The 27,387-nt window shown below is 29.8% G+C and overlaps 1 protein-coding gene across 2 annotated transcripts in view; it reads right to left on the bottom strand.

Moving 5' to 3' along the window:
- The window catches only part of LOC122508726, a 176,821-nt gene that overhangs the window by 19,152 nt on the left and 130,282 nt on the right, over positions 1–27,387 (bottom strand). For both annotated transcript variants that reach the window (XM_043622245.1, XM_043622244.1), the window contains exon 2: positions 9,111–9,209. The gene's annotated coding sequence lies outside the window, so the exon portion shown is untranslated. The remainder of the gene's footprint in view (positions 1–9,110; positions 9,210–27,387) is intronic.

The following is a 27,387-nucleotide window of genomic DNA, read 5'->3' as shown; positions in this document are numbered from 1 at the left end:
GCTTTACTGAAACGATACCAAAAAAAATTGGATGGGCAAGAACTTTTGGGTTTTTATTCGAAGCTCACCTTGTTGCTGCAGCTAGTCTTTTTTACAAAAACTCCAATATCTCCTGAACCAGATGAGTCTTCATAAATTTTGTTTTATTAAATTAAAGGTGAATTCATAAGGATTCCAAATATGTTAATAACACTTCTCAGAGATGAGTAAATAATAAAAAAAATTGTTTAAAAATTTTTTAAAAAATTTTTTTATTTAAAAACTAATTTTTAAACTTCATAAAAATCCATAAACAATAGTTCGAGATATTCAAAACTTTATGAAATTAATATTAAAATTCGAAATGTCATTAAAATCTCCCTCCTATAATATTATTAAGTTTTTGGGTCTATTAATTATTTATAGATCAACTTAAGTATTTTCGTATTTGTTTCTCTAGGTAAAAAGGAAACTTTTTCTGCCCGGCGCTCAATGATATCACTAGATTAAAAATTATCTTAACAAATCGCGGCCAGGCTACCATCCCCGCAACTTCTAAACTTGTGTTAACCAAGACTTGTTCGAGAACGGCCCCAGACGTTCGCAGCGCATCGCAGCCAAAATCGCAAAGCGCGGCAATGCCGTACGATCCATCCTTTAACTGGTGGAGAAGACGCTGAGTGGTTAGAGGAAGACGAGGTACCGACCGACGTGCCAAACGAAGAATTATCTGCTGTTACAGATGAATTGCCGATTATTTCCGATTAGGAATCATGGTTAGCCAACCCATTCGTTCAGGAAGATTAAAAATCTGAACTGAATCTGCTCTGAAACTAGACTCTTGGACTTATTTTCCTTAATAAGTATTCAAATCTAGTCGTATTTCTTATGTTCTGCAAAGTATTCCTTGTTTATAGGTTTTTGACTGATTTGTTTAATTATTTTAAGAGCATTATTGCACATTTACTTTTTTATTTTATGTTACGCAAAGTATTCCTTCGTTTGAAATTTTAAAATTACTATACGATTGTTAATTACTATAAGATTGTTTAATTATTATAAGATTGTTTTAAATCAGTCTATGGTAAATTATTATTTCATTATTGTAGTTTTGTGACTAAGTTTCATTATTTTAAGATTAAAGTTAAAAATCTTACTTTAATTATAATACACATTCTCCAAAGACTAAATAATTATTTTGAAAAAAATAAAATCTAATCTACGTCAAAGAATTTCGCGTTTTTATTGTAACGAACCCGTTTTTAACGATATTTAATTATTTAGCGCTTGTTAGGCAAGCTCGTGGTAAAATCTTACGTAAGAAGGGGGAGGGGGGTCCAAGAAATCTTATGTATCCTGACATGGGGGAGGGGAGGTCAAAATTGACTAAAATCGTCCTTACGTAATTAATGAATGACCCCTTAACACCAAAAGATGATAGTAAAAATTGGAAATCAATCTGCCACCATTTGCGAAGTTAGGTTTTTTATTTATTTTTTATTTTTGCGTTTTATCATATTGTTTTCTTTATTAGTGCTTCCGAATATTTATATACGTAAGTGTTTTCCGGAGTGGAATTCCCTGCTGAACACGAATATCATATTTATTTTCAATTAAATTCACGTCGTTTCACAAAAAATTAGGAAAAATTAAAATATCGGCTTCTTTTTTCCCCACGGGGCAAGGATAGTTAGAGCTAATATGGCACGGTACAATCCTGCTAATGCGACTGTTAATTATATAAAAAAATGTTTTGTTGATTCAAGTTCAGACGAATTTTAATGCAAGAATTAAAATTCAGAAAATGTTCAAAACATATTGTTAATACTTCAGATATCAATATTAAATAGTCTAAATCGAATAGAATAAAGAGAACGAAAATCTACTGATATTGAAACAAATAAAAGCAATTTTTGAAAACTTGTCCGCCATATTGGTTCCGCCATTTTCAATTTCAAAATTCTTTTTTTGATCTGACGTCTGATTCGTAATTAGCGACCCTTAAAACTCCCAAGTAACGTTTTGAAGCAAATTCAAACAAATTTTTGAAAATCTCGTCCGCCATATTGGATCCGCCATTTTGAATTTTGAAAAAATGACATCGGATTTGTAATCAGCGACCACAAAAACCACCGATTTACAATATTGAAGCAAATTCAAGCAATTTTTTGAAATCTTGTCCGCCATATTGGATCTGCCATTTTGAATTTTGAAAATTATTAAAATCTGACTTCTGATTCGCAATCAGCGACGCAAATTCAAGCAATTTTTTTAAAATTTTGTCCGCCATATTGGATCCGCAATTTTAAATTTTGAAAAACTGACATCGGATTCGTAATCAGTGACCCCGAAAATCCCCGAGTAATAATTTGGAAGCAATTTTGATGAAATTTAAAAAAATGTTGAAATTTGTTTAAAAATTTGTCGGCCATATTAGATCCACCATTTTGAACTTTTTAAATCTGACTTAAGATTCGTAATCAACGATCCCAAAAACATAAAAAACGATGTGTTGTTAAAAATTATTCACTAAATGTTAATGAAATGTATAGTTTGTAAAATAGTTGTTTTTTTTTTAAACAGTCAATGTTTATTCTATTGTTTAAAATAAATATTACAACTTTTTGTAATTTACTATTTTTTTAATTGTAGCCACATCCATTCGGAATAGAAAGCAATTTAGCGCAAATTAATTGGTTAATTTTTATAAGAGTTACATAAAATTTTCTAAGTGGGACATATATGTCCCGGAGGCACGAAAGGGTTAAAATGTTTTGAATAAAAAATAAGTGTTTAAAATTTAATTCAATATGAATATATGTAAAATGTTATATTTTTAAATATAGTGAACAATAGTGAACAACAATAGTGAATTTTCTAATTAATTAATCGACTTGTGTGTATTATTAGTTATTTTGACGATTGTTAATTTTTTGGAATTACATTTAATTATAAGTGTGAGTTATAATTAATCTAATATAATATTTATGCTATTTTAACAATTTTTATATTGTTCCTCACAATTGTTTATTATGGTTTGTGAAAAAATATTTTGTAAAACAGTTTTGTAATAAAAAATATTATCTGGAATAAAAAGAATCTCTATGCAGTACAATTATTTTTTTAAATCTTGAAAAAAATTTATTCTTAATTGTAAAATTTATAAAAAGGAAAAATTTTCAAATAATTAGGAAAATTTTCATTGGGACATACTTTTCCAAAAATTTCGGGGATATTTCAACAATTGATTGAAAAAGAAATTTTCCTAAGAGTTTGGGGAATATTAAGGAAATTTTTGGAAAAAAGTTTTACTAAAAATATGGAGAATATTCACAAAAATTTTATGAAAATATTCTTCCCAAAAAGTCTTAGGTAATTTTCACCAAAAAATCTTAGGGAATATTCAACAATTTATTAGGGAAATTTTTCCCCAAAACTTGTGGGGAATATTCACAAAAAGTATAGTGGCGAATGCGTCAACAGACTTTTTGGGAATTTTCCCCAAAAAATTTTTTATAGTGGGTCTTCCGGTTTAACGCATACTTTGTGGACATGGCCTTTGTAATTTTGTAAAAGAAAAGTATTTTTCTGTACTCAAATTATGCACATTCTATATAAATATTGTGTTTTATATATCACTTTTTACGATTATATGAAGGATTTTTGTGCCCAACATATATTTTGAGGTCTTATCCTTTGTAGTTATGTAATGAAAAATTTACTTGTTTCGTCTTCAAATTATGTACTTTGTTGCAAAACATAAAGTAACTTTGCGACTTGACTTTTGTAATTTTGAAAAAAGAAATTATTTTTCCCTATTCAAATTTTGCTCACCGTACATGAGAGAAAAAACCAATAGACGGCATACTTTGAGAACATGAGCCACATAGCATATTTTAGGGACGTCCCTAAACTATGCTATAGATCTATTAATTTTACGATTGTCTGGTCTTCAAACTATGCCTTCTATATGTCGTAGGCGAAAAGGAAAATCCGTCGTTTAGCTTAATGCCTAGGCTTTAAGCTAAACGCGGTCGAATAGGAAAATTTTCATGTAAATGACAATTATTTTTTTAATCGCCTGAATTTGTTAGTCATTTAGCTTAATGCCTAGGCTTTAAGCTAAACGCCCAAAGAGCGCCAGACGAATAGAAAAATTTGTATCGATTGATCAAGAATAAACAATGAAATGAAATTTCAATTAGTAATATAATAGAAAAAATCCAAATTAAAGACAAACATATTTTTCACAAAATTGCAATAATTTATTGTAATTAATTGAAGTCAACTGAAAAGGAAAAAAATAACAATTTATTTATTGCAGCAAGTTAAACTTTGGTGGCATCGCGAACTGCAAATTATTTTTAATTTTAAGTAAGAGCACCTATTTGTCTTGGATTGATTTTTAGCCGCCTTACAGTAACATTTTTTAAATCCCTGTCCGCCGCACATAGATTGATGTGATGCAGCTTCTCTTAAAGTCAGAGTGACATTTGTATAAACTTCGTCAATTTTTAGAATTTCAGTACCTGATTGCGATATATCAGTTCGCGAAAACCAACCTTTAATAATGCCATTTTTTGTACCAATTTGGTAAACATCGTTTTTAATGTCTATTACGACGCCTTCAATCATAGAAAAATCTAACGGGCCACGATCAACATCAGGTACCACCAAAGTTACGCAATTACCGATTGTTAATGGAGGAAACTGTTTGAGACTAAATATAATTTTGAATATTCTATAAAATTAAATTTAAAATGTAGTTTCAACTAAGAATATTTAAAAGCAAAGAAAATAAACAGACTCATAAACAAAAAATTAGAAACGATTTTGAATTCAAAATACCTCCAATATAATATTATTAATAATTGAAATTTCATTACAATGTTTATTCTTGATCAATCGATACAAATTTTTCTATTCGCCTGGCGCTCTTTGGGCGTTTAGCTTAAAGCCTAGGCATTAAGCAAAATGACTAACGAATTCAGGCGTTAAAAAAATAATTGTCATTTATTTGAACATTTTCCTATTCGCCCGCGTTTAGCTTAAAGCCTAGGCATTAAGCTAAACGACGAATTTTCCTTTTCGCCTACGACATATATATGAACAGCGTAAATGTCTAACGCATAGTTTGAAGACCAGACCGTCGTAAACTTTTTACTAGATCTATAGCATAGTTTAGGGACGTCCTTAAAGTATGCTATGTGACTCATGTCCTCAAAGTATGTGGTCTTATGGTTTTTTCCCTCTAAATTGTTTATTTATAAATATCTATCAAAAAAAACTTTATGGGGGTGCTACTGGAGACTCTACGAAGCCATAGACGCTGAAAAATTCGGGTGTCCCAAACTATGCGTTGTACAAACATATATATATATATATATATATATATATATATATATATATATATATATATATATATATATATATATATATATATATATATATATATATATATATATATATATATATATATATATATATACAGTAAGAGTATCTAACTATGAATCACCCCTAAGCGTGAGTGCGAGTGAGCGAACATTGAACGCCGCATAAGAGTGTCCTCTTCGCACTCGTGGACTGATGCATAGTTAGGTATTCTTACTGTATATATATATAGGTTTGATAGGTAAAATTAATCGAATTAAAACTGGGAATAATTATTTTTGAAAGGTTTTATAAGAGCTACAAGCTGGAGATAAAAAAATTGTTTTTTCAATTTGACCCTGAAATAAGTAATGATTAAAATAAAACATATACATTTCCATTTTTGACTTTTAAATTCAAAAATTATGATAACAAATAAAAAGAAGAAAAATACATAAAAAATGAAAGAAGACAAAAAAGAAAAAAGTAAAAAAAATATATAAAATTTAAAAATAAAAAAAAGACTTTTTAGTTCACGTTTACCTCCACGCCCACGTGGTGAAAGATGGGAAACATTAAAAATATTTTAAATATTTTAATGGCTAAAAAACGTGATTATCGAATTTCAACTGAAAATTCGTCTGTCATATTGAAGCGGCCATGTTTAATTTTAAAAATTGGATATTATATTCGGAGTAAGCGACTCCAAAAACCCCCGAGTAACAAGTTTCAAGCGAATCTAATGATTTTTTAGAAAAATTGCCTGCCATCTTAGATCCGCCATTTTAAATTTTGAAAATTGAATTTCAGATTCATAATCAGCGACCCTAAAAACCCCCGAGTAACATGTTTCAAGCAAATTTAATGAGTTTCAAAAAAAAATTGTCCGCCATATTGGATCCGCCATTTTGAATTTTTAAAATTGCACTTCAGATTCGTGATCAGCGACTTCTTAAACCCCCGAGTAACAAATTTCAAGCTGATCTAAACACTTTTAACAATTTCGTACTTTCGAATCAAATTTTGAAAAAAATTTGAACTTCAAACTCCATTTTTGAGCCGCCATTTTAATTTTTATTTTTCTCTATAGTCCTATCTTCCAGGTTACATATCTATGTCACGTTATTTGTAACATTTAGAATTATTTTTACGCTATTTCATAGTAGAAAAAATTTAAAATTAAACAAAAATTGGAAAAAAATCGGACTTTTTTAATAAAAAACATTAATAACTTTTTTGTTTATATATTTTTGACTTTTTTTAACGCCATTCGATAGAGCGCATATGAAAACATAAGAAATGATGATTCGTGAATTTTTCTATTGATTTTTAAGTACCGAAATAAGTCCTCAAACTTCATGCCAAAATTTTGTCCATTTGGGCGTTAAAGGGTTAACAAATTTCATTTGTTAAAAATTTTATATTATTCTTTGAACATTTATGAAGAGAAACAGAGTAGTCCGGCCAAAAAATATTAATTTTCAACGATTTTACAGGAAATCTACGAAAAAAAGTTTTTTTCCCATGCAAAATACATGCAAAGTTTCACAAGCCTACAGGCACCACTAAATATTAATTTAAAAAAAAATAAAATACGTATCTAATTTTTTTCAATTTGTGACAAAATGAGACCCGGAAATGGACAAAATTCAAAAATATCGTTTTTAACGGCCACCCTAATATTTATATTGCATTAGCACTGTTTTGCTAAATATTCACGAAATCCGAAAAGAATATCTCCAATTTCACATAATTTTTGCATCAAATAGTCTTTTTAAAAAGTAGTAACAGCCCTCTACGCAAAAATCGTAACAAATTTTTCTCCTTACTCGTTTTAGTTTTTTACATCTCGCATATCATAGGATTTCTAAGAATGAAAACAGGTATAATAATTCGATACGGGTTCTTGTTCATCAAACACGGTAGGCTTGAACTAACTTCAAATAAAAAGTCTTGCGAAATGGGATTTTTTGTGGATTTCAACACTGGAGACCTCCCTGATAATAATAATAATAATCCATCGGGCCGTTTCTGAAAAAAGTAATTTTTAGTATTTCCATCGTGAACTCTGTATACAAGCACTTTAAAAAAAGGTAAAAAATCAAATTAAATTTTTAATTTCATGAGTGTTCAATAGTATTTTAGATCGCATAATCTGAATTTGATGTTGGATTTAAGAATTTCAAAATGGCGGATCCAATATGGCGACCAAAAAGTTTAAAAATTGTTTAGATCTACTTGGGCCTCAATACTTGAGGGTTTGCGGGGTCACTAAATCTGAATTCAATGGTAGGTTTTGAAAATTAGAAATGGCGGATCTAATATGGCGACCAAAAAGTTTAAAAAATGTTTAGATCTATTTGAAACTCAATACTTGGGGGTTTTTGGGGTCGCTAAATCTGAATCCAATGCCAGTTTTTAAAAATTAGAAATGGTAGATCCAATATGGTAAACAAAATTTTTAAAATGGTATGTGGATTTTATAGTCTCTATTGTTGAAATATTTTTTAACCCTTGGGTGGGCAAGCTAAAAAAATTACGTTAGCGGGAAAGTGGGGTCCATTGGATCCCGCTTTAAAAACGCTTAAATTTAACGAACTGTTAGATTTGCGAAGTATCCTGGAAAATACACACACCGTTCTGAGTGCAAGGCAGGATTAATTTGTGTAGGCGCAAATTTCTTGAAAGAAAAACACTATTTTGTTATTTGTATATAGCACAATTAGTACAATTTTTATTCTTATGACATTGTGGGGTCCTCTGGACCATGCTTGCCAGTTCGTGCCGGTAAAATGTTTTAACACCAGTGTGACATTATTTGCAGTTGGAATATGAAAACTGTAAAAATATTCAGAATATTCGGTTGTACTTTTAGTCTATTTAACAGAATTTCTAGGATGAACTCATTTTTTCATACGGATTCGGAAAAATTAAAAAAAAATAGATACTTGCATTGTCTAATGGACCCCGCTTTCCCGTCCAAGGATTAATCAAAGCAGTTTTCATTGATTAATTATTACAGTGCTATAATGTGTAAATAAGTGTTAATTTTAATTGTAAGTGATGTCATTATTTATATAATCTTATTTGTCTATTTCCTTTTTTTAAAAGAAGTAATTCTTTCAAATTCGGATTTAGATTCAGCGAAACCAAAAGCTCCGAAGCAAATCTGAACAATTTTTAAACTTTTTGGTCGCCATATTGTATTCGCAATTTTTAATTTTTAAAACCTACCATTGAAGTCAGATTTAGTGACCCCGAAAACCCTCAAGTTTGAGGCCCAAGTAGATCTAAACAATTTTTAAACTTTTTGGTCGCCATATTGGATCCGCCATTTTGAAATTCTTAAATCCAACATCAAATTCAGATTCTGCTATCTAAAATACTATTGTACACTCATAAAATTGAAATTAAATTTAATTTTGTACCTTTTTTTAAGTGCTTGTATACAGAGTTCACGATGGGAATACTAAAAATTACTTTTTTCAAAAACGGCCCGATGGATTATTTTAATTTTTGTTGCAAAATACTCAGGGAGATCTTTAGTGTTGGAATCCACAAAAAAATCCCATTTCGCAAGGCTTTTTATTTAATGTTGGTTCAAGCCCACCGTGCAAAGTTTTGAACTACTTCTCGACATTTTTAGATATACATAGTTGCAGCTACTTTTCGCAGAACAAATTTTTTCCGTGTACAGTAACATTTTACAGTAACAGTAAGATTCAAAAAAGTTAATAAACAACAAAAAATTTTCATATTACCTGGACAAGAAGATTTGGTCCTAAACCATTCTCACTGAGTCTAAAGACAAAGGGTTTATCTAAGTAGGTCTCATTCATTCCACATGTGGCACTGAATTCCTTAACAAAAAGAAAGTTTTGATGAGGATGTGGGAAAACTCAACTGAAGTATCCCCTGGAAATTCCATGGGATTTATGCACCCAAAAAAAGAAATCTTGTATAAGGAACAAAAAATTTGCAAATATCCTCTGAAAATAAAAATATTTAACTTCAAGATACACTGAGAGAAGTTCGGGACTTTAGACGTTCTGACAGACGTTGCTCTGTTCTCTTCTGCTACAGGCGCTAAAGCTGTCTTCGCTGTCTGATATTCAGATCAAGAAGACTAGAAACAGGAGGTCAAACTTCGCTTGATTTCTATGTGCAGTGGGAATAAAAATGGTGGGGCCTAGAGACAGTCGAGTTTTCAGTTTGGGTCGTTGCGCGGTAGACCAATTTGATTCTTCTGCACAGCAGCGTGAAGTTGGTACATCTGACATAGGCTGTTTTCGGCACTCGCCCCGAGTTAACTCCGGGTTAATGGTGATTGGTTAGACCAACAGAATGTTTTTGATGATTGGATAATATTTAACTCGGGGTTAACCCTGGGTGAGTGCCGAAAACAGCCATACACGTCTGTTGTGTATTTATAGGTTATGCGTTTTATGTTTAGAAAATATTGATGAAAAGTGAGAAAGTTGTGTAAAATTCAAGAATATTTCGTTCTTGATAGAACTGTTTAAAATAATATTTATATCACAACAGATTATATAAATAAAAGTAAAGTACTCAAAAATACAAAAATTAACTACGTGATATATATTGTTTATTTATGTGCAGAAGGATAAAATTTGTTCACCGCGCAAAGTCCAACCGACTCATTGCCCCACTTCCCTTACATTACCCCCACTACTAAGTTAGACCTCCTGTTTTTAGTCTTCTTGATTCAGATGATCTCACGGCCCTAATGCATCGTACCGAACCGTCATTAATACTTTTTCAGGGAGTCTAAAGCCCCGAACTTCTTTCAGTGTAAAATACTTTTATTCTTTGCTGATTAATAATAAAACAAAAAATTTTTTGTGGTTTTGATGTCTAAAAATTCAAGTGAAATAAAAATAAATTTATTTATTAATGGAAGTAATTAACTATTAATCATAAATTATAAAAGCTTGCAAAAAAATTTGTTGTACGCTGTTTAAGATTGACAATTTATTTCCCGTAGTTTTTGCTACTTTAAATCCGAATCTGGCAACGAAAACCTCCCATCACGTCATTATTTTGAGCAAAGTGGGGATAAATCTTCCAGAAATCACGTTCCTAACAGCAACGTATATTCAAGGACATCTTATGGTCGTTCTAGGCACATCCGGAAATTTAGATGTCCTAGAATATCTTAACCCATTAACGCCCAACTCGTGAAAATTCTTTGGTCATTTTCAAGCTACGTAATTATAAATAAAACGGTTGACAATTTATACCAGAGGTCCATTTTACAAAGAATTTGGATGTGCTGTTTCCAATTCCGATGTGAAAAATAAATTTTGTCTAAACTAAAAATAAATATGGCGGTTTTAATGTCAAAAAACACAAAAAAATTCATGTTTTCAAGTTTGACATTTTTTTTACCTCGAAAAAGTGTAAGAATAAGATTCTATTTTCAACCATCGATGCTTAAAAATTATACACTTTCGAGAAAAGTAAAGTAGAATTTAAAATTTCAAGATGGCGGACCAATATGGCGTCAAATCTAAAGTAAAATTTGAAAACTTTGGGCAATATTCTTCATATTGTCCAAAAGTCAATGGATTCGCCTGAATTTTGTTACTTGTCTGTTTTTGGTGTCGCTGATTACGAATATCAACTTTATTTGCAAAATTTTAATATGGCGGACGAGTTTTACAAAAATTCATGGAATTTACTTAAAACACAACACTTGGGGGTTTATGGGGTCGCTGATAACGAATATGAAATTCATTTTTCAAAATTCAAAATGTCGGATTCAATATGGCGGACGAATTTTTAAAAATTGATTAAATTCATTTGAAACTTGTTACTCGGGGGTTTTTGGGGTCGCTGATTACTAATCCGATGATAGTTTTAAAAAAGTTTTAAATTCAAATCTCTTGGCGGACAGCAAAATTGAAAAACTCATCTAACTGGTTCCCGGTGTTGTTTATGCACATAATTAGAAAGATATCAAGTAGGCGATACGTATATGCACATTTTGCAATTGCCATTTGTAGACCACGGCAAAGGTAAGTCCATTACTAAAAAGAAGGTCTCTAGTTTCAGCATACTTCTAAATTTATACATATTATTGAAGTGCATGTGTAAGATCGCATTGAATATACTTTGTATACAGTAATATACACTACCGTCCACGAGTATCAGGACGACTACAAGCGACTCTGTGAAAAAACATGCCCTTACTTTATCAATCATATCTCGGAAATAAAAGGAGGTACAAAAAAACTTAAATACGGTTAGAAAGCTGATTAAATTTTGCGTAAAATAAGCTGTCTTTAAAGTCATTTTGTTAACTATTTCTTGAGTTGTAGAGTGAGAAGGAAATATCAAAAATTATCAAATTTTCTAATTTTTGTTTCTTGACTTCAACTTTTTCAAAAATCTAGAAAAATTTAGATAACATTTTTCTAAAAACACAGAAATCTTTGCTAGAATTTCAGCTTTAAAATAAACCTTCGAAATTTAAAAAAGGTTAATCCGTCTTCCATATATCATTAAAAATGTGAAGCCGAGTTTCGACGATTGGTGCATTGGAATTTAACTGTGACGACTCGATTTTAGCTTCGCGTGGCTGCGAATGAGAGAAAAAACAGGGACGGATTTATGCTGAGGAATAATAAATAATGATGTTTTACGTGTAATATAAAGAAAGTCGAAAGTTCATCGTTCTCCCGCATAAATCTGTCCCAGTTTTGATTGAAAAAGTGATGGCATGTTTTTTTATAGAGTCGCGTGTAATCGTCCTGATACTCGTGGACGGTAGTGTACTTAATAGAGAGTTTACTTTGTCAAAATGTGTATGTATGTATCGCCTGCAAGATATACACTTGATATATTTCTAATTATGTGCATAAACAACACCGGGCACCAATTAGATAAGTTTTTCAATTTTGCTGTCCGCCAAGAGATTCGAAAATTATAATTTTTTTAAAACTATAATCGGATTTAGAATCAGCGACCCCAAAAACCCCCGAGTAACAAGTTTCAAGTGAATTTGATCAATTATAAAAAATTCGTCCGCCATTTTGAATTTTTGGAAATAAAGTTCATATTCGTAATCAGCGACCCCAAAAACCCCCGAGTTACTTTAGCACAGTGGTACACCAGTGTACCACCTATTTAGATGCAATATTTACATTTTAAATTAACAAATTATAAACTTTTATGCCGAAATTTGTGAAACCACTATTCGAAAAATACAGTGCCGCTCAATAACTTTTGCCCACCCTACAGCGATTGAAGGCTTTACAAAAATTTTTGTATTTTGTTTATTATTTAGGATAGAAAGCTCAAAAAGATCTCTTTTTAAAGCTCTTTTCCTGAGCTTTAACACTGTATAAAACAAAAATTAAAAAATTAATTTGTTAATGTTTAAAAAATGTTATTGCAACATAAAATTTTTTCGTTTTTTTCGATTTTTTTTAAATGATACAGTTTCATAGGAAATGGTCGCATTTTAATCAAACACATATTTTCTGAAAGCTAGTTTTATCACCTTTAAAATGCATTTTTTAAAATTTTTATACGATAATTTTTAAGAAAAATATGATTTTTTGTTTAAAAAATTAGCCATTTTTTGCAATTGTTGATAACTCAAAAACGGTTACTTTAGGAAAAAATTTTTAAGAACGTAAATTGTTCCTTTTTGTGTGCAGAATTAGAAAAAAAATATTAAAAATTTTTTTTTGAAAATTTTTTTTTTTTTTATATTTTTATGTTTTAATTGTAGAAACTCGCTTTTTACACTCACATGTGACAATTTTCACAAGACTGACATTATGATGACAATCGTCAAAGTAATTAAGAACCTTTAATCCGTTTACAAACAATATAATAAATAAGTATTATATCAAAAGTTATTTAAATGATTGGTGAGTTAAAATTATTGAAAAAAATTAAATAAATACAATGAAAAATTTTCTTGCTTGTTGTAGTGAGTGTAAAAAGCGAGTTTTTACAATTAAAACATAAAAATATAAAAAGTTAAAAAAAAAAAATTTTTTTTTAAAAAATCAAAATAGTAAAAAAAAAAAATTTTAATATTTTTTTTTAATTTTGCACACAAAAAGGAACAATTTAGGTTCTAAATAATTTTTTCCTTAAGTAACCGTTTTTGAGTTATCAACAATTGCAAAAAAATGGCTAATTTTATAAACAAAAAATCATATTTTTCTTAAAAATTATCGTATAAATATTTTAAAAAATGCATTTTAAAGGTGATAAAACTAGCTTTCAGAAAATATGTGTTTGATTAAAATGCGACCATTTCCTATAAAACTGTATCACTTTAAAAAAACGAAAAAAACGAAAAATTTTGTGTTGCAATAACATTTTTTAAACATTAACAAATTAATTTTTTTAATTTTTGTTTTATACAGTGTTAAAGCTTAGGAAAAGAGCTTTAAAAAGAGACCTTTTTGAGCTTTTTATCTATAATAATAAACAAAATACAAAACTTTTTGTAAAGCCTTCAATCGCTGTAGGGTGGGCAAAAGTTATTGAGCGGCACTGTATATTATCAAGATAAAAATGTCAAATTGTTAAAAATTAGTAAATATTTCATTGCTAAGACACTGTGAAAAAACTGTAAAATGTTTTAAAGTCAAAATTAAAAATTGGCTAAATTCTATTGAAAATGGTTACTCGGGGGTTTTTGGGGTCACTGATTACGAATCCATTAGTTTTTAAAAATTCAAAATAGCGGATCCAATATTGCGGCTGACAAAATAAAATAATTTTCGGATTCGCTTGAAACTTGTTACTTGAGGGTTTTTGGGGTCGCTAATTATGAATCTGCTATTAGTTTTCCAAAATTCAAAATGGCGGATCTAATGTGGCGGCTGTCAAAATAAAAAATACCACTGCCAAGTTGAATATTTTTTTTATAATTTTGGTGCTCATTTCATGAACACTTTGCTTCCTCATAGTGATAAAAATAATATAAATAAATAAATAACTTTTTATAAATATGGTAAAAGTTTCAAAAACTAACATCAGATTCGTAATCAGCGACCCCGAAAACCCTTATAACTGCTGTTGTAAATTAAATTCATCTGCTCTAAAAATTCGTGCTTCAAAGGGTTAAGCCAATAATGTTTCTTGTCCGCCATATTGAATCCACCATTTAGAAGTTTTTAAAATGAAGTTGATATTCGTAATCTGCGACCCCAAAAACCCCGGAGTAACAAGTTTCAAGTGAATTTGATCAATTTTAAAAAATAAGTCCGCCATAAAGAATCCGCCATTTTGAATTTTGAAAAATGAATTTCATATTCGTAATTAGCGACCCCAAAAACTCCCGAGTGACAAGTTTCAAGTGCATTCAATGAAAGTTTTGTAAAACTCGTCCGCCATATTGGATCTTTATTCTTACACTTTTTCGAGGTGAAAAAAATGTAAAACTTGAAAAAATGAATTTTTTTGTTTTTTGATATTAAAACCGCCATATTTAATTTTGGTTTGGACGAAATTTATTTTTGACACCGGAATCGGAAAGAGCACATACATAACCTTTAAAAAATGTACCTCTGGTATAAATTGTCAACCGTTTTATTTATAATTACGTAGCTTGAAAATGACCAAAACATATCGAAGTCGGTTTGGAAAAAATTGGGAACATCAAAATATCGCGTCCAAAATGTTGGGTCTATCAAATAAGCATGCTGCCGAAAACAAATTTTTTCAAATTTCAAAATGGCGCCTCAAAAATGGCCGCCAAAATATTCAAATTTAGAAAAATAGTTTCTAAAAGTTTTAACACTATTTTTTATAACTTTTATGCTTCATTTAAATAAAATAATGCTGCTTCAACAAAAAATATTGTTATTTGATGTTATTTAACAATATTATAAACAATTTAAAAACTGTCGGCCGTAGTGGAAGCAAAAAATTTATTTTCATCAATTTTTTTTGGGGGGATAAAAATGAATACTGAAAGTAAAAAACTTATTTCAAAATTATTTTGCAATGTTTAAGAATGTTATAAACAATTCTTATAAACAATTTTTATATAATAGGAAGTTTAAAATAGAAAGAAATCTATTTTTCACTATTTGCTTGGTTTATCATTAGAATAGATATTTAAAAGACAAATCTTTGTCTGTAATTGTTTAAGATTTTTTACAATGTTACAAACAATTTTTATAAACAATTTTTATTAAAAAAGATGTTAAAACAATTTTTTATAAATGTTATAAAAATTTTTTATAAATGCACGGAGAAAACTGCGGATATTCAAAAGTAGATATTGAAAAAATATATTAACTCTTAACATAAAAAATATTAAACTTTTGTATCTAGATATTCAAATCACATGCCAGATATTAACGCTTAACATCCAGATATTTACTTTCAATATCTAGATAGCTGTCCCTATGTTAAAGAATAAAAATTGTAATGATATGATTTTTATTTGCTACGGAATTCGCTCGCCGGATGGAGTCCGGGTACCTTATTATTTTATTTAAGAACAATACCAGGCGGAAAGCGCCATCTTTATATCAAAACAATAATGCCTTCCGGGGCATTTTACAAATTATTCGCGAAACCGTTCTAGAATAAGTTTCCGTACTTTACGAAACCGACGATTACCTGGGCGCACAACTAGAAAATTAACCAACGCGCTTCTAGGGGTTAATTAATATTTCGGCAAGCTACCGAAATTCTTGCCAGTTCAATAAAATACGCGAATTTATTTGAGTTTGAGCTGGTTGACTCTAGAGACACAATTTTTTTGAGTCAAAATTATCACTTAATTAAACTAAGACAATCAATTTCAATGTCCAAAGTAGTTGGAAAAAATAAGTTACCTTTTAAAACTTTAATTTTACACTACTTTTACACTTCAGAATCACTTTACTCATTGTAAGAGGGACTTCTTTTTTGGTTTGTGTTCTTAAAAATGCGTTACATCAAACGGTAACGTATATGATTATCGCGAAACTTAATTTCTTACGGTTTCTAGGTGCGGTGCTGCTATTCGTTTTATTTATTTCACGTTTCCGCTGTCAGATAACTTAAAAACTCAGGTGGTCCACTCAAAGTAGCGGCCAACTCAATGTAACATTACCCTATATATATTTTTTCCAGATTTATAGGACTAGAGATGATTCTATCCCTGAGAGTGATCGTTAAATTACACTATTTATTGTCTTATTTATGTTTACAACATATATTTAAATTTCATTTAAATCAGTTAAGTAGTTTCCGAAAGAAAAGAGTTTTTTTATTTTTCTTTCCCCTCCATAACTCGTAAAGGAAGTTTTAAAAAATCAACCCAATACGCGATTTTTATTTAAGTTGAAAATAATTCTGTAGGTTGTGTGGAAAGGTTTTATAAGAAAATTGTAAAGTGTGTCAAAAGTAAAATGGTTCAAGACCACCGTGTAGTATCTGCTGATTTCTACCGCGAATTCTTTTGAAGAAATCTTTTTTTCTTTATCATTCGCTGAGTTGTATATCACTACCTCATTTGCAATTGAAGCTTGAATTATTCGAAGAAATACTACCCATGTCCACTTTTTAGATCGTATTGAAGGTTGCAAATTACTGTAATGCGCATCATGGAGGTCCACTTCACCCATAAATTTATTATAAAGGTGAAAAGCGTTGGGAAATGAAATTTTATCTTTTTCTTTCTCTTTACAACTGTATCGTTTAGAAGGTAACATTGGAGTCACCCCAGAAGCTGTAGCGACAAAGGAGACTTTTTTGGAGTCCATAATACTTATGAAATTGAGTCGACTATTTTCCTCGTGTTGACTTTTTAAGGTACCCCGAGAAGCTTTTTCCAATATTATTTTCAACTTTAAAGAACGCCAATTCTTTTTAAATGTATCATTAAATCAACATTTGTGAAATAATTGTTAATGTACAAATGGTAAAGGGGTAATTTTCTCGGTGCTACTGTAAAAATAAATATATATATATATATCACCGGGGCGATTATGTAACTATTCCACATTCCACTTTTCAGATTCCGCATTCCAATTTTCACATTTCGCATTACACTTTTCACATTCCGCATTCCACTTTTCACATTCCGCATTCCACTTTTCAGATTCCGCATTCCATTTTTCACATCCCGCATTCCACTTTTCAGATTCCGCATTCCACTTTTCAGATTCCGCATTCCACTTTTCACATTCCGCATTCCACTTTTTAGATTCCGCATTCTACTTTTCAGATTCCACATTCCGCTTTTTACATTCCGCATTCCACTTTTCAGATTCCACATTCCACTTTTCACATTCCGCATCCATTATTCAGATTCCGCATTCCACTTTGTACATTCCATTTTTCTGATCCGCATTCCAGTTTTCAAATTCCGTATTCTACTTTCCTTATCTTGATTTTTGTCAATTCTTATTATTTTTTATCAATTTGTAGATGAAAGTTATGAAATATAAAATATGCTATTTTTACCTACCCAGATAGCCAAGCGTACTGATTGTCATTTTCCAGTACGGCGTGCTGAGATTATTCTCGTATTGTACCAGCACAAAATAATTAAGTATATACGTATTGGTGCGGTACCAGTATAACGACGGTATGTCGTACGACTGAAATTGTAAAATAAAAGTACTCCATAAAAGTATGAGGCTAGTATAATACCATGACGTTGTACTGTCATTTATGAAAGTACAGCATATTCGTACGATACAAGTACCATACCGGTTCACCGTACTCTGCGTGGTAATGCGAACATAACCTAATTTACTTTACAGTTGTCAATGACATATGCCTCCAGTGCACATGGTGCAATGATTTTTTGTTGAAAAGCTGACTTTTAGGATGCAATACAAAAGTTTTAATATTTGTAACATGTGTCATTATATTTAAATTAGAAATCAGTGGTTTAGTTTCTATTCATCTATATGTAATATGTGTATACTATTAATCTCAAGTGGTTTTGCTTTGTCATGATGCTTATTTTTATCATTAGCGTATTCTAATTACTACAACAATGGACAACTTCTGATTTTTAAACTGTTTTGTGCTTTACACTTAAGAAAAAAATTTTAATTCAAGACTTACAATAAAATATATAGAAATCGCAATATTTTAAAATAATTTTTCATATAGATCACATATACATGTGTTATCATTTATAGGTTAGAACGTCCAAATTATTTTCCTTACAATAAAGTACTTTAGATTATAAATGGTCATTATTCACAGTTATTTTAAAGAATGTTTAAAAATTAGCAAAGCAAAACCACTACAGAATTATTTAATTAAAATACTTCAAAACACTGATTATTCTAATAAAAGTAAATGTGGTTACAAGTTACATGATTTACATAATATCTTTAGGTACAAAAAAAATAACTCTTTTAATAAAAGTAAATTACTTCAAAATTAAATTGATCTTAGTAATGATTCTTTCAGAAAATTTATCATCAAATATTAAATTAAAATAGTTAATACTTAATACAGACTAAAGCACAAGAGGGGGAGGGATATAAAAGGCTTTAGACGCCGTACTAGTATAGTACGAATACAGTAACCGTACGATAAACTAAATTACAAAAACCTTCAGTACACCATACTATTATCGTACTCGTATTATACGAGCATAAGCATACTGGTACGACATACTAGTACAGTACCTGTTACCGTGCGAAGGTAGATGGCGAGTACAGTACCAGTACGACTAACACTGTGTGACAGTAAAATGGCACTTTAAATCGGACCTATCCTAACTTGTTCGTCTTAAAAAACTGAAAAAAGTAGAATGTTTGAAATTTCCCAAACACCCCCAAAATTTAATTTTAGGGGAAAAAAACCGTTTTTTGTGTATTCATGTAAAGAATTACTTGTAACTTACGTAATTTTCAACCGATTTTCAAAACTGTTCTTTTGTTCGAAAGGGGGAAAGCACACCTTTTTAATCGTGTATTGCTCATTTAGTCAAAATAAAAATTGACAAAACTGCGGTTGAAAATATTTGCGATTTATCGATTTTCATTCTATTTTTTCAACTTTAACGACGTTTTTAAAATAGTATTCGAATTGACATATTTTTTTGATGATAATTTCTTAAAAGTATACTTAATTCTGCGTAACATGATCATTCTTTGAAAAAATTTTATTACAAATTGAGGGAGATACGTAAATTTTAAGATTAAAAAATTTTTTCTCTAAATTTACAAATATTTGAATTTTTGTTGTGGAATTTACATCAGGGCACTTTAAATTTTGTATTCACTAAATGTAATTGATTAACTAAAACGGCATGCATGTCAAACTTGTTTTTGATAAATTTAAATAAAGACAGAGTCTGTATTTAGAGGGGGGGGGTCCGGTCAGATTTTAACTTTTCTGTATTTATATTGTTTAAGTGTGTCAATGTTTTTCAATCATTATTTAGGATTAAAATCTATTCTATATTATCAAAATTAATAAAATTAGCCAGTGTTGCGAAAAAAGCACATGAAAAGTTCGACAATAAAAAATAATTAAAAAATGTGGTAGAAGTTCAAATTTATATTTTACGAAATTTTAAGGCATTTCTTATATAAATTGTTAAATACTTATCTGTTATTATTTATTTGAAGATTATAGAATAGATTTTAATCCTAAATAATGTTTGAAAAATATTGACACCTAAACAATATAAATATAGAAAAATTAAAATTTAACCGGACCCCCCTCTAAATACGGACTTTGTCTTTATTTCAATTTATCAAAAACAAGTTTGACATGCATGCTGTTTTAGTTAATCAATTAAATTTAGTGAATATAAAATTTAAAGTGCCCTGATGTAAATTCCACAACAAAATTGAAATATTTTTAAATTTATAGAAAAAATTTTTAAATCTTTAAATTTACGTGTTTCCCTCAATTTGTAATAAAATTTTTTCAAAAAATGATCATTTTACGCAGAATTAAGTATACTTTTAAGAAATTATCATGAAAAAAATCTGTCAATTCGAATACTATTTTAAAAACGTCGTTAAAGTTGAAAAAATGGAATGAAAATCGATAAATCGCAAACATTTTCAACCGCGGTTTTGTCAATTTTTATTTTGACTAAATGAGCAATACACGGTTAAAAAGGTGTGCTTTTCTCCTTTCAAACAAAAAAACAATTTTGAAAATCGGTTAAAAATTAACGGAAGTTACGAGTAATTCTTTACATGAATACACAAAAAACGGTTTTTTGCCCCTAAAATTAAATTTTGGGGGTGTTTGGGAAATTTCTCACACATCATTGTTCATATTTTTACTAGACCTACAACTTGTACTAGGTCTCAATAAAAGTGCAGGCAACTTTTTTTATTTTGTCACACAGTGTAATACGCCATAGTCGTATTGTACATGTATCATACTAGTACGCTGGTTATCTGGGTATATTTGTAAATTTTAGCATACATATATTTAACTCAGATAGCCAAGCGTACTAATCATTATTTTTTAGTACAGCGTATTGGTATCATACTCATATTGCACTAGCACGAAATAATAAGGTATGTATATACCAGTACGATACTAGTATAATAACGGTATGTCATACGGATAGAATTATGAAATTGCCAAAGTACTCCGTACGAGTATAACACTAAGTACAATACCAGTACGCCGAACTAATTGGGATTTTAGGTTATGAATTTACAATGCTTCTCCGCCATTATATGTACGATATACCAGTACAGTACCTGGGTGATTTTCACGTAACTGTGCAATTTTAAAATGAGTTTTAAAAGAAAAAAATATATATTTTTTTAATGTTAAACATCACTTTTCCTCATCATTAGGACATAATATAGTTGTAATTTGAACGGTTTTACTACAGCTATAATTATAAAAAAATTATAACAAATTTTCGAAAATGGTTTTGGCTTTTTTCGAAAATTGGCTGCCACGGAGCTGATCACCCTATGCATTGAATTGTGCTGCCGTCAACTGGGGCTATTTTATGTACGCCAGGTATTTAATAAATATAAAATTATTAATCCCACCATGCTACCGTTTTCTTCTGAGTTCTTTGATAATTTTGAAATTATTAATTAATTTCGAAAATATTTTTCAGATTAAGCAGGTTTCTGTATTAGGACAGCTGTGGTGTCGATACATATGAAACCCATGAGCTTATAGAGATTTATTTAAGATATTTAATTTATTTGTTAAAAATTGATTCGGAAAATTGATAGCTTCTTCACCTTTAATATATAACTGCCGAATGATAAATTCACTTTCTATAATTATTAAAAAGAACTTCTTTGTCAAAAAACCATAAATAAGTAAATTAAAATCCTTAAAACGATTAAAACTTCAACCGGTGGCAACATAACGGAAAAAAATTAACTTTAAATAATATTTATAAGTTTTTCAAATTAGTTTTAAAACTATTTCTCTCGCTTCTCTAATAACATGAAAAGTGTATTAGATATTAAATTGTTATTCATTTAACCTTAAAATATTAATTTCAAATTTTTGAAAAATATCACATTCAAAACGTTTAAGAAAGCTCCTATTGAAATGATGATTCAAAGTTATTTACATGTGTTTAAATGATAGTACTATAATTATCATAATGTATTATTGTAAAATGTATATTTAAAAGGAAAAAGTGTTATTTATTTTCTGAGTAATATAAAATTTAAAGAAAGGTTGTTAATTTTTAATAAATCATGATTTTAGCAAAATCTTAGTGTTTTATTTTACATTTTGTTGTATAATATTTACAACATTTTTTTTAATATCTCATTTTTTCTTAATTTACTCTGAAATTGTATCTACACAAAAGATTTAATGAAGGAGAAAGGATCGAAAAAATGTTTACGTAACATTATAAAAAGACAAAGTTCGATGCACAAAGTAGCCCCATCCCGGGGTATATTTTGTGCACAACTTTTAATGACTACAACTCCGACAAAAAAATTTATTACATTGCCTAACTTATAGGAAACCTTCAGAAGGAAGTCCATAACATATGTCAAAAGTTGATTTTCTTTTAATTATGAATTTGAATAAAGCATTGAGTTAAAAAAAGCATTTTGATGCACAAAATAGCCCCAGAAAAAATATTTACTATCAGCTTGACATAACGAGAGAATTTCATTTACTTCTTCTTTGTTGAATTTCATTTACATAATATTATGAAATTAGCGCATAAAACTAATTTCAGAAAAGTATTCACCACTAAGAGCGTTACAGTCAACAGTAATACTGTGCTTCTGCTTGGTTGACATAAAGACATTTTAAATTAAGCACCAAAAGTAAAGGCTTTTTTTCGAATATTAAGGTATTTTTTAATGAGTAAACGGTTGCCGAAGCACTGAAATATAAAAGGACACAACTATGTCTGTCCTCTTCTATAATATGTGTTGTTGTAGCAACTGTTCATCCATGAATTTGCACCTTCACACTGCACGCCACAGGCGCCACGGAACTGACATTTTATGTGACACCACGGATCTGACATTTGAAATTTAAACTAACCTGACTCCGACAATTTTGCAAAATAATTCTATTCTTTGGGCAGATAATTTGCTTCTAATATAATCTTCAAAAAAATCGTAATAATTACCACAGAGAGTGTTTAGATTAAAAGAATAGTAATACCACGGTACTGACTACTTTTTTTGTGAACTTCACATTTTTACAAAAAAAAATTGTTTTTGAGTGTAGAACTTCCAATTTTAGAACTTTTTTTACTAATATTTGTTGCTAATGGATCTCATTTTAGATTGTAATTCTCAGATAACATTAAAATGTGCCATAAACACTTAAATTATAGGGAAAAAAATCTTATTACAAAATTGAAAAAATTTGTGGACAAAACTATTTTACATTTTATAATTTTATAAGAAGTATTAGAAGATGCATTATATGCACAAATTGTTCACCTATATACACAATTCATATTATAAAAATGCTCGTTTCCAGTTTCGACGTTTTCAGTAAAATTTCTGAATTTTAACTTAAAATTTTAAAAAATGGACACGCCACGGAGCTGGCATTTTGGAGTGAACTCCGCAATTTATCAAAAATTATAAGATCTATTTGTACATATTTGTGGTTGCGAATAGGTTTTATATATACCTGTAAAATGTATCCACACCCAAGTAAAATTTTTTTATTTTGAATGTGTTTTCTGTGACGCCGCCAAATATTACAGTTACGTGAAAATCACCCACCTGGTACAGTGCGAAGGTACATGGCTGGTACAGTAATAGTACGCTGGTTATCTGGGTATGTATATATATCAATTTTTCTAAAAGTTTGATTTATTTAAACGGCTGTATGTATTTATCTTTATTCTGTATTAATATTAGACTATTTTCGTCATTTTTAGGGTTCCGTACACCTACGGTGTATCGGCGAAACCCTATTGGTAAGACTCTTGTGTCCGTAGCCAAATCGTGGCCCCCCTCTAACGGCTAAATTATTTGATCTAAAGAGTTCAAATTTGGTCCAGATATGTATTTTCACTCGTAGATTACAGAAAAAATATAGCGAATGTGATTGGTTGTCATAGCGTTGTCAAGGAAATAACAAGATTTTTGGCCAAAAATGCATAAAAAGTGACCATTCCCACCCTTAATTTCTAAACTATTCTACATGGAGGGCTAAAATTTGGCATACTGGTGTATTTTAACGCGAATATTACAGGAAAAATATAGAGAACTTGATATGTAATGATGGCCATAGCGTTGTCAAGGAAAAACTAAAAAAAATTTTAAAAAAATTTTTTTTCACTAACTTTTACATTATTTGACCTAATGAGCTGAAAATTGGTATCCAAGTGTATTATTACAGTCTGACGACAAAAAATTTATTTAAGAAACTTTTTGAAAAAAAATTTTTTTAGTTTAAACACGTGGCATTAAATATTTTAAGGAAGAGTGAAATTTTAAGAGAATAAATGAGAGATTGTTTTCTGACTTTAATTTCTTAACTAAAAATAAAAAAAATTGGACAAGTGCGAGTTGTACTCGCACTGCAATGGCGGGTTCCGTACACAAATATTAAAACAATACTTGCAACATTTGTCGGTAATTAGTAGAATTAAAATAAACAATTAAAAAATTTAAGGGTAAGTGTACCAATTGCCGAGGGTGTCCCATTTGTCGATGTTACCATGGTAATAACCAAAAAATATTGTCTAATATGTCTCATTTGTTTGTGGATTTAAATAAAATTCAAAGTTTGTTTACTCGACAACAGGAACCATCCTCGACAATTGGTACGTTTACCCTATTAAAATCATATGATAAAAAAATTAACTAAAAAAAAATTAAAGTATTGTATATCTAATATTGTAAACAATAATAAGCAGAGGAACTTTGATTTTGAAAATTTTCTTCCTCTGCTTATTATTGTTTACAATACTAGATATATACAATACTTTAATTTTTTTAGTTATTTTTTTATCAAATGATCATAATATATTTTTTTAATTGTTTATTTTAATTCTACCAATTACCGACCAATGTTGCAAGTATTGTTTTAATATTTGTGTACGGAACCCGCCATTGCAGTGCGAGTACAACTCGCACTTGTCCAATTTTTTCTTTTGCTCCTTATGGAGAAAGCTTTGTAATCTTTTAATTTTTACAATTTTCCTTTTTAAAGGAATATGTAATATAAGATCCTGAAGAAATGAATAATTCAAAGAGATATCAACGAATTTGACTTTAAGGCTATGTCCAAGTTGTGAAATGCAAACAAACCAAAAGGTTACTAAACCAGCACTGAAATCGCAATTTTGCGACAGCCAATTCTCCCACAAAAAATAACATTTTTACACTTTCTTTACGAAAATGGAAAATTAGAGTATCAAAGTTTCCAATTAAATTGTTTTTGACTATAAGCAATAAAAAGCAATTACTAAAAAACTAATTAAAATCACCTGTAAAATAGCATTTTTGACGCGTCGCGAAAAATAAACTGTTTGAGTATATCAACCGCACGGATGATGAAGAAGTTCCATGTCAGCGATTGGACCTTCAACATGTGGAAGGGGAAATTTTTCCCTTTCCTCCTTGAAATTACAAGAGAAAGGGTAAAAACTTCTTCATCGGTGCGGTTGATATAGTCAAACACTTTAATTTTTCGCGACGTGAACTCTGCTGTTTTCTGCGCAAGCGCAGACCATACTACGAATACATTGACAGCAGCATGCAGAAGTGCACATTTTGTTTTGAATGATACTCAGTGGTTTTCTCATGCTTTTAATTATGCAAGGTTTAGTAACCAAATTCGATAGTTCAGTTCACAATTTCCAAAAAGAAAATGTGAATTTATATTTTTTTACGCAAATGGGAACCGCGCAAAAATGCTTCATTATAGACCGAATAGCGAAGCATTTTTTCGATGTTCCCATTTGCGTAAATAAATATAAATTCACATTTTCTTTATGAAAATGGTGAACTAAAGTATCGAATTTGGTTACTAAACCTTGCATAACTGAAAGCATAAGAAAACAACTAAGTTTCAGTCAAAAACAAAATGTGCCTTTTTGCATGGTGATGTCATTGCGACCTTGGTCCGGTCTGCGATGCGCAGAGAGCAACAGAGTTCACGTCGCGAAAAATTAAAGTGATGACTATATCAACCGCACGGACCATGAAGAAGTTTTTACCCTTTCTCCTGTAATTTCAAGAAGGAAAGGGAAAAATTTACCCTTCCACATGTTGAAGGTCCAATCACTGACATGGAACTTCTTCATCATCCGTGCGGTTGATATACTCAAACAGTTTATTTTTCGCGACGCGTCAAAAATGCTATTTTACAGGTGATTTTAATTAGTTATTTTAGTAATTGCTTTTTATTGCTCATAGTCAAAAACAATTTTATTGGAAACTTTGATACTTTAATTTTCCACTTTCGTAAAGAAAGTGTAAAAATGTTATTTTTTGTGGGAGAATTGGCTGTCGCAAAATTGCGATTTTAGTGCTGGTTTAGTAACCTTTCGGTTTGTTAACATTTCACAACTTGGACATAGCCTTAAATTCGTTAAATATACCTACATTTTTCATAATAAGTCTCAAAATGGATTGGGGAACTCGAAAGAAACCTCTGAAATAAAGATGAGTTTAATTTAAAAGTTAGCAATATTTTTAGCCCTGTAAAAAATGCCGATGCCATCTGTGTATGTTTTTTTCATATTAGAAAACTTAGAAATATAAAAACCAAAATAATCATTACCTTTTATTAAAAAATAACAAATTTGGAGCAGTTTAAATAAATTTGTTCAAAAAACGATGTTTTTGGACAGTTTTTCGATTTAAAAAAGTAATCAAAATTATTATTTTTTAATAATTTTAGTTCCGGTGGTACCCACACATATGACATATGCTAAAAATTCCATAAGAATCGGTCCTGTAGTTTCCGAGAAAAACATTACACAGCATGGAAAAATAAGGTTTCAATTAAAACGCGTTTAGAACTATTGTTATATATTTATAAAGCCCCCACTTGTAGCTTAAAATTTACCGTCAAATAGGGTAAATTCTGTAAATATTTTTATTTACCGAACATTAAATTTATTTTTTGAAATTTAATCTACTATTTATTCTCATAAAATATACACTAATTTCAATAACCTAAATTTGAACACGTTTTCAGTCGTTGATTACAATAAATTGACTTTTAACTATTCCGGTTTTAGTTTTTTACTACAGAGAAAATAATAAAGATAAATAAAAAAAATTTAACTAGAAATATCACCATTCAAGACCCTTTGGATGATATATTCTAAACGTCAAACTTCCAGATATTATATTATAAAAGATATTAATAAAAACATCGAAAACCGTCCGAAGTTACCCTATTTGACGGTACCCAAAATTTTTTTTTTGGTTTTAGTTGTCGTAAACGTGGAGTCCACTTTTCAATGCAATTAGTTCCACATTTTTTGTTCATTAAAAATACTTATGAACGGTTAATATTTATAACAGAAAATGTAACTGATATAAATTCTGTAGAGGTCATCCAGGGAAAATTAAAACTCAACGAAGAAAAGTTTCTAGAAATGAAAAGAGAAAGAGAAGAAACAAG

The sequence above is a fragment of the Leptopilina heterotoma genome, unplaced genomic scaffold, assembly GCF_015476425.1.
Source record: "Leptopilina heterotoma isolate Lh14 unplaced genomic scaffold, ASM1547642v1 Lhet_557, whole genome shotgun sequence".
NCBI classification, from domain to species: Eukaryota; Metazoa; Arthropoda; class Insecta; order Hymenoptera; family Figitidae; genus Leptopilina; species Leptopilina heterotoma.
The sequence above is the reverse complement of the archived record's forward strand: the minus strand, read 5'-3'. Positions and strand labels throughout refer to the sequence as shown.